Source organism: Aedes albopictus, chromosome 2 (genome assembly GCF_035046485.1).
Source record: "Aedes albopictus strain Foshan chromosome 2, AalbF5, whole genome shotgun sequence".
Taxonomy (NCBI): domain Eukaryota; kingdom Metazoa; phylum Arthropoda; class Insecta; order Diptera; family Culicidae; genus Aedes; species Aedes albopictus.
Genome location: NC_085137.1, coordinates 330,229,096 through 330,238,397, shown reverse-complemented (window position 1 = coordinate 330,238,397; position 9,302 = coordinate 330,229,096).

Genomic DNA, 9,302 nt, shown 5'->3' with positions numbered 1-9,302 from the left:
TTTCTTTATATATTTTTGGAAATTTGGTCAAAATTCAAGAAGATCGTCCCTAAAACTCGCCAGTATCTTGAATTTCATCAATCTGACGCAAAACTTACATTCAAATGATCAAATGGTATTGTATTCAGCTTTTATTTTATGGAAAAAGATTTGAAATTGGTTAGACAAAACGCAAGATATTTGAATTTTAGTAAATTCCATATTTTTGAAAGTTGTAAAACTCGATATTGAGCTAAAGCTCAAAAACTGCTCTACTTTAAATTTTTTAAAGCACGGTTTCGAAATCAGCACTAAATTGTGCTTCAAAAATTTTGGTCGTTGACAGAAGTTCACGACTTTCATTTTATTTTGTAAACTAGTGTTATTGTAAGTCGTGGAGCCTCGTAGCCGTGCGGTTAGGGTCACCAAGCTTCTAATCGCACCATGCTATGGGGTGAGGGTTCGATTCCCGCTTCGGGCGATGAAACTTTTCGTGAGAATAGTTTCTTCTCCGTATCCACTGGTGCATGCTCCGTGTGTCCCTTGTCTAGTGTTAAGTTTAATTCAGTCTGTACAGCCTCTGGCTGAAGACGGTGTCCGCGTCTTTTGCAAAAAAAAAAAAAAAAAAAAAAAAAGTCGAATAGAAATCTTAAAAAACTCTTGAAAAGTGTTATTAATTATCATTGTTATTACCGATACGAAAGGTTGAGCATTGATTACTTTTTTCTATAGGAAAAGCATTTATACAGTAATGTATACATCATAATTTTAGTCCAGCTATAATTTCTGTTATAAATGAATAAATCAGCATGCATGCTTGTTTGTGGCTTGCGATTGTTAGTTGGGTAGACACGTGGACCGTAAAGTAATTTATTTGCAAAAAATGCATAGCGAGCCACAATCAAAGGTTTTAAAACCCCTGTACTAGAAAATTTCTCCTTTATTAAAAGTTGAATTGAAGTCATTAATGAACTTTATCAGCTTTTTGAAAACATCGTATTTGACTGAAAAAAATCTACAGGTATTGCAAATAAGTCAATCGTAATTCAAACACGGGTTTCCACTGTTTCGTTTATTTTTTTTTCTAAAATTCCTATAATAAATGTGATACGCTGAAACCTCTTTTTATGCTGTGGCCGGGAGAGCATAAGAAGAGAGTGTGCATAAACTTAAACAAGTAATAAAAGAGGGAATTTTGTACACAAACTAAGTCAACGCTAAATGACGAAACACGAGAACAGGTTTTTATTTTCGTTGATTCGAGATAAAAGGGATTGAGGGTTTTCAGCAGTTTTATGGAAGCCCATGATGTTCTATGAAATTTCAAGGAAACTTAAAGGAGGTTTATTTCGTTTGTAAAGCATTAGATACCCGGGGCGTTTCAAAAGATGGAAGGGGGGGGGGGGGCAGATTTCCGGAATTTGGCCAGTGAGGGTGGCTGCAGATGGGTTTCTGATTTGTTAAGGATTTGTTAAACCCTTTCACAGACCTTTAACCATTTCAAGTGCATTTGAAGAGGTTTAAAGGAAGTTTCAGAACAATTCTGAGCTCCATGTCCGCATCTTAAAGCTCCCTGAAGTGCTTGTGAAACTCTGATAAATCCCCTAAAAACCTCGTGAAACGCATTAAAAATTCCCCCTGAATCCCCAGACAACCTCCTTTCATCAAACGACCCTGAAGACTCTTTGAAACAAACAGAAACATCCCTGAGACCATTTGAAACGCCACTGAAACGAGCACAAATATCCCTGATACTGTCTGAAACGGCCCTCACGGTGTCTTCAGTAGAGGAATACCATTAAACAAAAACAGTATCGTTAAGTCACCCACTAAATGAAAGCTTGAGGTCTACCATTTCATTTGGTGCTAAGAGCGAAATAATTTATCGGGGGATATATAAATATACATTTTGAGTAAAAAGTGCCCAAAAAGTTTATGTTTCTTGGAAATTTGTTATAGAAATCCAGAAAACAAATTGTTCTAGACTCCTCGATAGAACATTCCCTCTTAGCACTGTAACGTTTTGACGTTTTTCATCTTTTTAAGTAAAATAAAGTTTGAATTCAGTTCGATAAACTTGGATGAATATGTTTTTTTTTTTTTCAATATTTAAGATTTCTTTTACGAACTTTTACGTTTCTTTAAATTATTAATATTTTAGTTAATTTGTAGCTTTTGACGGTTTTATCTTTTTTAAGTAAAATCTCATTTGAATTAGATTCGTTGAATTTGTCTTTGAGTTTGAACCGTTTCCTATGATAGAGATTATCCGTTTCATGTAAGGTTTGTGTCTAGGCTAAGCTAATGACGATTCATGTTACGTATCTTATAGGACTTTTTTGATGGCGTTAAATAGTTTTTACGGCCATGTGCGATTTGAATTTGACGCACTTGTAAATAATTGTTTGTACATTCAATAGACGACTGCTTCAATAGCAGGAAATTTACCTGACTAGAGAAATCGACTTGACTCCATCAGCAGAGTGTCTGCCCCTGGCGACAAAATCCAATTTTTAAACACTACAAAACGAGAACAAAGACAATTCAAATTAAACTCACTTCAAACAACACAAATTTACTAAACTTCAACTCTAAGGAACACTACACACCTTAAAAAAACTACAAACTGGGAGAAGGTCGCCGAAGCTCACTTCTGCTCTCCAGCCGACTTAACTATAAAATGATGGAGTCAAGTCGATTTCTCTAGTCAGGTAAATTTCCTGCTATTGAAGCAGTCGTCTATTGAATGTACAAACAATTATTTACAAGTGCGCCAAATTCAAATCGCACATGGCCGTAAAAACTATTTAACGCCATCGAAAAAGTCCTATAAGATACGTAACATGAATCGTCATTAGCTTAGCCTAGACACAAACCTTACATTAAACGGATAATCTCTATCATAGGAAACGGTTCAAACTCAAAGACAAATTCAACGAATCTAATTCAAATGAGATTTTACTTAAAAAAGATAAAAACGTCAAAAGCTACAAATTAACTAAAATATTAATAATTTAAAGAAACGTAAAAGTTCGTAAAAGAAATCTTAAACATTGAAAAAAAAAAACATATTTATCCAAGTTTATCGAACTGAATTCAAACTTTATTTTACTTAAAAAGATGAAAAACGTCAAAACGTTACAGCACCAAATGAAAATGGAGATCGGTAGCTTCACAGCTAAAAAAAATCACCGACTTCGGTAACGGTCTACCGAAATCTCAACCGCTGAGCCTTCGGTAAACATTTTCATCGAAAAATAACAGTAAAGTTAGCAAATTTCATCAAACTTCTCAAGGATGTTTTCGATCACTTGGCAATCGTTTGACTCATTTGTTCACAACTCAGTTCAGAAGCTCTATATGGGAATGATGTGTTCGGCAAAGTTGTAGATTACCGTCAAATGGGGTAACTTGCAACACTTTTCGACTTTGAAGCAATATCATTGAAAATTTAAACATTTGAAACATCCTGTGAAGCATCGTGTACGCTAATTACCCCGAGTAGAATACTATGCAGCACTTTGTTTACCTAAATACGTTGCCACCTAATCAGGAGGTACGAAATACATGCTTGTTGCAAGTTTCCCCATCTGTGGGGTAACTTGCAACATAGGACATGAAGCTAAGTTAGCTATCATTAAACAGCACTAACATTCTAGTATTTAGTCGTATTGTAAATTTTCGATGTTATGTATGAAACATATCATGAAAAGATGTACACTAACCAATTGACATTTAATTGTTCAATGAAGGATTGATAGTTATTGCAAGCGAGAGTATATCGTTTGGCAACAGGTCTCACGTCCCTTAAACAGAAAATATATATGATTCTCGTGACTTAGCACTCATTACAAAATGTCAATAATGATTATTGTCATTTCTTGAAAAGGTAGAGTGAGTCATTTTGAAGTAGCTTTCAGTTTGAAGTGGTGTTTGGCAATTTCAGCTAAATTAACATGATTGAAACACACCTATTCTACTTTGTAAATGCCAAACTCGCTAATTTGGGTATTAAACTGAAATAATTTACTCCATCTAGGTTCAGAATTGATGTTGGTGATTGCTTTACAGCGTTGATAAACGAAAATTGAACTTTTAGCATGATGAAACATGAATGAAACTTCAAAATGTGGTATTTCCTAACAATGTTTGAAGGTCACGTGCAAAATGATGTAAAAAACGAATTGTCACTTGAAAATGGACGCGTTACGTAATCAATAAATGGTCCATTTCGGATATTTCTGTCAAATATATCGTGAAATGAAGATAAGTAATAGAAGGTTTCGTCAAATTCAACTGTTGCAAGTTACCCCATAGTGGTTGTCGAATATAAGAATGATTTTTTGCATTACTTAGTCGATAAGTTTATCAAATTTTTATCGTTTAGCTAAGCTTACTATTAGGTACCCTAACTGCAAGCAAGGTCATCAGACTTATCGCACTTACCATAAGGGAGAGGTCAAGCACGATTTTCATACTTGTTTTTATGGCATAAAATGAGTGATCCGTTTTAACAGTGTAGCTAAACCGTAAACAAAGAAACAAAGCTAATTTTTATACTAAATCGATCTTTGATACACATAATCTCTATAACCGAAATAGTAGGGCATACTAGTTTTCATTATTATTAGAAAATGCTTCACATTTAGTGTATGTCATCGTGTTGCAAGTTACACCGCTGTTGCAAGTAACCCCGTTTGACGGTAGTGTTTTTCCTACAATTATCTCCAAGGACGCCATATTCTAACTCTAATATTTACGTCGTAAATGTGTTAGTACCAGCTACTCATACTAAACGATCGGATTTTTCGATCGTTTAGTATGAGTAGGTGGTACTAGCGCTCTAGTGCCGTATTTATAAAAGTTAGAATATGGCGTCCTTGGTGATAATTGTAGGAAAAACACTAATCTTCAACTTCGCCGAACAACACAATTCAATATTAGGTTTCTGAACTGAGTTATGGACAAATGAGTCAAACGATTGCCAGGTGATCGAAAACATCCCTGTGTAAAATTTTATCGTTTATCTGTCAAACTTAACGAAGTTCGGTGAAATTTACTAACTTTAACTGATTTTTTTTGGTGAAAATGTTTATCGAACGCTCCGCGGTTGAGATTCCGGAAAACCATTACCGAAGTCGGTGATTTTTTCTAGCTGTGTTCTCGTTGGGTGACTACCGAGTGATACTGATTTTTATTCTATAATATTGTCCGTCACATATACCGTGCCCTGTGAAAACCCGCTTAGTCTCCCCAGAACCTCCAAAAACACCCCTGAGATCCACTGATACCACCTGATATGTCCCAGAGATCCCAGCTAACCATTGATGAGACTCTTGAAAACCCTCTGACGTGTGACTAAAACGCACTTGAAAACTTCTGAAATGCCATGAAACTACTGAAAATCCAATTAAATCCCATGTAAAACCTACTTGAAACTTTCTGAAGCTCCTTGAAAATCTTAAAACTTCCTCAGAAATTCCCAAGCTCCCAGATGTTTTCTGATGCCTTCTTGAAATCTCCCTGAATCCCCTGAGCTGTAAGTCTAATGAAACTGCCTGAAACTTGTTTTGAAACCCTCTGAAGTCTCCCATTTAAAATTCCTCCCTTCTCTGTACAGTACAGTTGTCGTCTAGATGAACTTATGGAAATTTTGGAATAATTTTTATTTATTTTTTAATGTGGAAATAATTATCGAACAGACTGAAAGAAACTACTAATCTCATAGATATATAATTTTGAAAAAAATAAAATGAGAAACAGTAAGAACTTTAAGAACAACCCAGGTTTTACAGAAGTTTCGGAATGTCGATTTATGCCTGATAAAACTCTCCCACTGTCATATTCTCTTTGGTCTTTCCATATGTATTATGTTGAAAATCCTTGGATGAGATTTCGATTGAATACTTTTTGATTATGGATTCAGCTACTTTCAATCCAATTTTCTACAAAAACTTGAGCTGGAACTTTATAATGGTTTTTAGTAGAAATAAAGATTTTTTCAAATAATGTCTAACGGAATTTTAAAACGAATTCCGCAGCATGACATTCGAAAAAAAAATGCATTTCCTACGTTCTTGCACAACTCTTTACTACATTGTGCATAGTCTATGGACAATAGAATCTACGATAATTTTCTAGGGGCTTAAGAATTTAGGTAAGAAAAATGTCTTGCGTAATGCAAGAAAAACTTCCTTGGAGGCTTTGCCTGTGACACCGAATAGACTGCACCTCAATCGACTCAGATTACCAGCTCATCCAACCGGCAGATATAACCAGACTGAACTCCGTTGGAAAGCAGCAAGTTATATTCATTAATTGTTTCAAGAGGCATTCTATGATAAGCTTGCAAAGTACTTTAAATAATTCAGGAGAAACATCTGAAAAAGTTTCCTAATAAGATTCTGGACGAAATCCTGCATGAATTCCTTGATGATTCTTTGATATAGTAGATGGAGAAATTGTTGAACACCATTTTTGGTTAAATTCTTATGAGAGCTTATAAGTTTGCTACCGCTGTAATTCGGTAAACAATTCGGTATTGTGAAAATTCTAGCACAAATCTGCATGAACACGTTGAACACACATTGTCGAGTTTTCCCGTTGTTGGTGAGGAAATAGTTCGGCATATTTTCAAATTTACGAAAGGGTTCCTAGCAAAAAATTAAAATACTCTACTAGAGGAGTGCCAACAACACCAACCAATCGAATTTCCCTCGAACTCCAAACGAAAACCTTGAAAGTCCCACAACCTCTTCGGTGATGCGGGTTCATTTCCCATTCGCGGGCCTTGCAATAGCAATCGCGACCGCCGCCGCCACCGCCGGGTGCACTTCTCTATTGCATTATCCATTTGTTTATTCAAATTGCATTGCATTGCAGCGTGATTCTCGCGCACAACTAGGTTGGTGTTGCTACTAGCTTATTGCGGTGCGGTGATGGTGATGGTGGTAGGTACTCACATTCGCGCACTTTTAGTTCGAATCGAATCGCGATTACGATTGCGATACGTCCTCACATACATCGGAATATGACTACAGATAGATTTCTACTAAGCTCAATGTGTGGTTCCGTTTGTTGGTTTGCTACAATTTTGCATAAGGTAAATGTCAGGAGATGCATTCTTCAGCGGAACTCTTACCTGGAAGCAATCTTCATTGAATCAGTAACATTACAATAATTTGAGAAAGCAAAAGGGGTCACATTTTTTTACAATTACATATTCAAGATTTTTTTGATTCTAGGAATTCTAGGACTTTTTGTTGGGTATCCTTTAAAAGCTCTGGTAAAAAGAGAAATTTTAGCATTTGTTTTGAAACTTGCTGAAATTTTGAAACTTTTGAAATTTTGAAACTTGAAACTTTGATAATTACTTTGAGTATATTTTCACCTTGGAAAATTTGAAGTCCGAAACGGAAACGAGAGTGTATTCTACAAGAAGAATGCTTTGTCCTAGTGAAGACGTTACGCCAGACAAAAAAACAGAAAAAATAATGGATTGAAATAATTTTGATGTAATCCCAAGAGATGTTTCTATCTGGAGCGTGCTGATGCAATTTCTGAAAAACTCCTGGACACACTCGTGGAAGACGTATTGGTTACATGCATTCCCAAGAAACAGAACTAGCTGATTAACAGTTTCTTAAGCTAAAGTTTGCTTAAGAATGGTTCGTTCCACTCTTGTACAGCAAAAATGCTTGTTGGGTTGCTGCTCTTTCTTGCAAAATTCAAAAAAGAATCATATGGGAGATTTAGGGGATGGAAACAATCTGTAGCATAGGTTCCCAAACTTTCAGGTCACGCGACCCCCTTTTGCCAGCAGACGTAGTTTTCGCGACCCCCCATAGAAATTCCCTCATTTGTTGTCTGTTACAGTCAAATATTTTACTGTCCCTCACGACCCCCTGGATGAAGGCCGGCGACCCCCCTGGGGGGTCGCGACCCACAGTTTGGGAAACCATGATCTGTAGTGTTTGATTGAAGTTCTCTTCAAAATAAATGGACAACTATTTAAAGATCTTCTTTCCGGCGTTATGTTTCAACATCAATAGGGACGGATCCTGTTCCTTAGCTTCAGTTCAGTGTTTTAAGAGATATTGTTTAAGGTGACTTCCCGTATCACTCCTATTTCAGCACTTCTTTTTCGATTCTTATTTCTAACAATCATCGAGCGCAACAGTAGTGGTGTTGCCTTTTTACATTTGTTCTATAAACAAACAAACAAAAATAGCACCTCTTTGTCTCGCGTCCGCCAATGTAAACATTTCAAGTTTATTAATCATTTAAAAGCATTTCAAGCAGTAGACTACTCTGTGTTGCTAAATAACAATGAAACATGTCTCAATATTACAAAAAAAACCGAATTTTATGTGTAATAAGCTTAAAATGATCGAATACTCTTTAGCTCTTCCGCTGTTGATGCTTGCAAGCAGCAGCAGTGTTGGCGGACGGTGCGGAGGAGATTTCACAAATAAAAATTATTTCTTTTATTACTATCATATGTGATTCAAAGTACAACAATAATCATTCGAAGAATATTTTCGATTTTACGACGTATAATCGATAAATTTGAGTTGACCATTTCAATGATTTTGATTGATTTTATTGATGAACTGGCCCGCAAGATCGACATCACTGCGCTCAATGATCGATGATTGTGCGCCAGACAGCACCGTCGCGTCGCGCTGCTGCCGCCGTCGTTGTACTGTGTTGGGTGGTAAACATTGCCATCGAACTCTTGGTGCGGTTGAGACAAATTTATATAATTTTCAAGTTTGAGTGAAAATATTTCTTTGTGGCATAGATAATTCGAAAGAGGATTTTAATCGGAATAGTGTGTTCTATATTTCTTTTCCAAATATCTTGCGTGAAGTGGAGAATTTTAGAGAAAAGGTAAGCGTCGATTTTCTTATGTAAGTGTATTAGTGCAATACTGTGTAAAGTTGAATTTGGATGATGATTCTGAAGAAGCCATTTTGTGATGACACAAGAAAAGGCCTTAAAGTTCCATTTCAATTGCAACTTACTAACTACCTCACTCGTGGAAGCAATGCAAGACTATTGAACAAAAGTATGCCTGGGGTGGAATTTTCGGACGATTTTTTGACCAGCCCAAGTCATCAGAAGCTTCACATTACAACACACATAAAGATCAAATAAAGGTCCAAGCGAGACTTAGGTGTGTTTAAAATACGTTCTTGAGCAACTTCAGTTTACATATAGTTCGAAGGAGCATCTTGAATCAAAAGCTACTTACGAAATTCACGTGAGAGCCTGTATGGTAAAACAAGTCATACTAACTATGTAGCGTCCATCAGGTTTGT